This window comes from Chenopodium album, chromosome 1 (genome assembly GCF_948465745.1).
Source record: "Chenopodium album chromosome 1, dcCheAlbu1.1, whole genome shotgun sequence".
Lineage (NCBI taxonomy): Eukaryota > Viridiplantae > Streptophyta > Magnoliopsida > Caryophyllales > Amaranthaceae > Chenopodium > Chenopodium album.
Window position 1 is genome coordinate 6365154 of NC_137834.1, and position 5274 is coordinate 6370427.

A 5274-nucleotide genomic window follows, 5' to 3' on the forward strand; every position below is an offset into this window, starting at 1 on the left:
TTTCTGAAAAGCTAATGTTCATATTGTGCTGTTGTCACACCTAGGTGCATGAGTGTGCACCTAAGAATATGCGGGCAAATGATTCTCAAATTTTCAATTTTATGGGCTTAGGGCATGTTCATATTTACTTAATTTCACTTCAGTTCAGCTCTAATCAGTTCAACTCCAATCAGTTCAGTTCAGTTCAGCTTTTAATTTTCCTCTCTCATAAAATATTCATTTCAGCTCAGTTCAATTCAGTTCAGTTCCAATCAGTTCAGTTCAGTTCAGTTCAGCTCCAATCAGTTTAGTTCAGTTCAGCTTCAATCAGTTCAGTTCAGTAAATGTGAACAGACCCTTAGTATATTTTACCAATTTTCTAATTTGTTATTTCTGTGGGTTTAATATATTTGAGTTTGTATAATGTCTTAGAAAACTTACGTAATTACAAAAATTCTCACAAATTCTTTGTGATATATTCGTGCATCGTATGGGGACTTATTTGGTGTTTTACTATATATGATTAAAATCAATGTGCTTTCTGTGTGGCTGACTGATACACCCAAAACACTACATAGGTAAGCTCTGACCGGTCAAATAACCCCTGCCCAAATAACTCCTGCCGGTCTGCCTAATTCACCGAGCAATCTTTAAATAAGTAATCCCGTTCACACGGTATTCCTAATTTAGTTGCAGCGTGCAGGGATTTTTTTTTTCTAATTTAGTATCAAATTAATAATAGATTAATTAATGACCAAAGAGTTTTGGTCGTTGCCCATTGCATTATCATTAATAAAATATAGTAGCCGCCCATAATTAGTTACCTCCAATGGCATTTTTAAAAGGAAAATACGTACAAATTGTTCAATAGTCAATACATTGACGTCATGAACAATATGAGAACAGATCAGAAGATCTGAGCAATGACAGTATGAAAAAAAAAAATAAAAAATAAAAAAACTTCAATGTCAATGAAGAAATGTTCCATGAAATTCGTTGACATTGAAATAGTAGATAATAGACTTAGGGGTGTAAATGAACCGAGCCGACCAATAAACTACTCGGGTTCGAGCTCGGTTGAAACTCGTTTATGTTCGTTTATTTAATAATTTAGCCGAACTTGAACAAAATTTAAAGCTCGTGTAGTAAATGAGCTTGAACATGAACATATATATGCTCGTTCAGATAAGTTAACGAACAACTCATTTATATATGTTCACGAACTACTCGTTTATTGATCATTAATTGATGTTACAATAATTTATTTTTTATGATTTTAATTAAGATTTCATTATTATGCTAATTTTGAGATTTTCGAATGTTAAAAGTACAAAACTCGTTTATTATTAAGCTTGTTTATGTAAAATGCTCATTTATATAAAATACTCGTTTAATGAACGAGCCTTTCACGAACATATAGTTTACTAAATGAGCTGAGCTTCAACAGACTTTTGAGCTCGCTTGAAAGCTCGGGATCGTCCTCGGACTCGCCAAAATTAAATGAGCTTGAACATAAACAAGGTAATACTCAGCTCAGCTCGGCTCATTTACACCCCTAAATACACGCCATATAATAATCAAAGTTTTTTTTTTTGTTTTTTTTTTTTTTTTTTTGACAAAGAGTGCAAGAAAGAAACCTAAAACGGAAAACAAACAAAATGACGACAACGAGCTAAACCAGCCAAAAGATGAGCATAACCAATTTCTTGTCTGGAAAATTTCTGAATATATCAAACCTATGGAAGCCCGCAACAATCTTCCGAATTTCTCGCAAAATCCAAATAACCGATATAGTATACGAGGTCTGATCTGTTGCCAAATCAGCGTCCAAACAGAACAATAGTCCGTAAAAACACGCACACTCGAGTAACCTTTATCCCTTACATGACGCAAACCAATGCAAGTAAGCAAGCCATCAACTCTGACTGAAGGGCCGAAGAAGCGAAACCTGCCTGAGCCCCTCCCCCAACAGACGGGGAAGATAACGCAGAGGACAAATACCAACCCATGCCTGCACATTGATCCCTACTACTCCAAGAACCTTCAAAGGTAAGAAAAATGTCATAATCTTCGGACGGTCCACCCGGTCTAAGAGAGCCCTGAAAAGAGAAACTGAACCCCGGAGGACACGGGGGCTAAATAAGTTTAGACAAATCTTGAGCCTCCGCACTCCTAGCAACCTAAACAGCAGCCATAGCATAGATCCCAACTAGAGAATAGACCTCCGAGCGGAAGCGAAGGTTGTTCTTAGTTAACCAGACAACCCATAAAAAATCAAGAAGACCATCCAAACTACTCCAGTCCTTAGAGGCCGCAAATCGGCTAATTGTTTCAGTCAACCGAATACTGAAATCTCGATCCTGGGGCAATGTCCTAAGGGCCTCCAAAGGATGAGAAGCCCTGACCAAGGTAGGATCAGTGCTGGAAAATGTGTGAAACTGTTTCAGGAGATGGATGGCAGAACCCACAATTATTAGCATCAACCGAAACTCCTTTTAATTAAGGTCAGAACAGCCGCTGTGGGAAGGCCATTGAGTATAATCTTCCATATGAAGAGCTTCCATTTAGACAAAATTGGGAGAACCCAGAATTTCTTAGCTTCCACCAAAATGGGAGGATATGAGAAGGTATAGGTCTTTCCAGACAAGTGTGGCTCAGCAGGTGAGCATAAGCAGACTTAGTAGTGAACGAACCATTCCGAGTAAATTTCCAATAAACAAAATCATCTATCTCTTCCTGAGGTCTTTCCATCCCAAGAATGATATCCGCCGTAGAAGGAGGAAAAAGTCGCCAGATATAATAGTCAAAGTTGAGAGTATATTCTGAAGCATCATTCATGAAATCTTCCTTTAACCTGTATACGCATAATAATTACAACTTCAATTCCATATATAATTTCCAACCTTTCGTCCGACACATTAGGAATTTCCCTCGTGAGGAGGGTTTCCTAATTTTTTTTTCTTACCCCACACACACACACACACACACACACACACACACACACACACACACATATATATATAGAAATGGGATCATTTGAGACCACATCCCTTATGTGAGAACCCTATTATATGTGAGGACTAATTATAACCGTTGGATCAATTACATCCAATGGCCACAATTAAATCCCGGTCAAACAAAACTCCTGTGTTTTTTCTCTCTTCTCCTTCCTCTTTCACGCACTATTTTCTCTCTCCTCACAATTTCTCTATTTTCTACTCTCTTTCTCTCTGCTATTCTCTCTGATTTTTCATCACTACTCCTTCAATCTTCATCAATTCTTTTTCAAGGTGAGTTTATTGTTTATATTTTAGTGTTATTCAATTAATTTTAGGTCACATTCAGTTACATTTGTTGATTTTCATTTTGATTTTCGTTTGATTTTCGCTGATTTCAGCTCACATTGTTTATCAATTTGTGTCGATAATGTTTTACTTTGTTTTTTTCATTGATTTTAGTTTTATTTTCGTTTTTTTGAGTAGTTATCAAGTTGATTTTGCTTATTTTCGTTATTGTCCAGTTTTTTCGTTTTTTTGGAAACCTACAATTCACTGATAATTTGTGCTATTATGTTGATTTTAGCTTGATTTTAGGTATTTTAATTATTTTGTGTATTTTAATTTGATTTTCGATTTACTTTAGTTCTCAATTATGTTTTATTTTCTGGTTTTATCTTATTTTTTGTTTGATTATAGCTTTATTTGAGTAATTATTAGTTGATTTTAGTTTTAATTTTGCTTCATATGAGTAATTATCTTACATTTTCTTTGTTTTTTTTGGAAACCTAGAAGTAATTGCTATGGATTCTGCAAATGTTCCTCGAGAAAATACAATGTATGTGTTTCTGCTCATTTTATTTTTATTATTTGAGTTATTATTATTTTTGTTGTTGTTGTAGATTAGTTGTATTACTTGTATGGGAGTTCTTGTAGATTAGTTGATAACTTGTTCATTTTATGTTTTGTTGTTCATTTATAAAATATTAGATTTTTAATTGACAGTTACAAGCAATAAAAAGTTGTAGATTATGTTGGGAAGTAATTTTCAATACATCTAAAACTGCCACAGGTTAATACTTGTATGTGAAAGCAAATAGGAAAAAAAAAAACAGTTTAAGATGGGAGTACTGGGCTCTCATCTCTTTTGTTTGTCTTAGAAATTATCACAATCAAAATTCCCTGTGCAATGTTATTACTATCGTCACCACAAAGCTACCAACTTCGTCGTGTACTTAGTTCGGCTTTTCACATTAGAAGCCAAGAAACTGATAGTTTGAAGGCGTTTTACTGTTCGGCTTTTCACATCAGAAGCCTAGAAGTTAGTTCATTATGTTGCACATCAGGTCTTAAAGTAGATATCAGTGAGAAAGAATTTGAGTTTAAAAACAAGTTCTCTAACTTCTTCACAGCTTTGAAAGTAGTTGATAACTTGTTCATTTTATGTTTTGTTTTTCATTTTAGCACTAAGTATTTGCTCATTTGACAAATGAGCATTTAACTATTTGCTCATTTGAGAAATGAGTATTTAAGTTTTTGTTCATTTTGTTAAATTAGTAGCTAAGTATTTGCTCATTTGACATCAAGGATACCTATTTTGTTGAGCAGGACATCTGTTGAGACAAATTCTGCTGTTAATGTTGGTGAGCAAGATGCAGCAGGGGCGGGACAGTTAAGAGTTATTGGTGGTGACCAAGATGCAGCAGGGGCAGCACAGTTAAGAGTTGGTGGTGACCAAGATGCAGCAGGGGCATCACAGTTAGGAGTTGTTGGTGGTGACAAAGATGCGGCAAGGCCAGCACAATTAGGAGTTGTTGGTCGTTCTACATAGCCACAATATAAAGGAATGAGTTTCAAGACAGGATCTTCTAATGACAAAGGAAAAATGGTTTTAAAGAACGCATTAAAGAAAGAAAAACAGATGATTAAGGTAGTGGAGATGAAATCCAGCAATGAATTGCAAGGTTTGAAGTCAGGCAATGAAGTGGAAGGTTTGAAGTCTCACATTCATGGGACATTGCATAGTCGGATGTCACCCTCATCCATTGTTCAAGTTATGGAATCAGTTTTACTTTCACAAAACCAGTTGAAAGCAGTTAGAGATATAGGATTTGGGTCGATGGAGTTTTTGAAGGTGACCCAACTGCCTTTACGGTTGGGTTTATGGTTGGTGCAGCTCTTTGATGCTAAGACGTGCTCATTAAATATTCCTGATTCTGATCCTTTCCGTATTACTGAAGACCATGTGCATGAAGTTCTTGGGTTTCCAATAGGGGGCATAGAGATTCATAAAAATAAT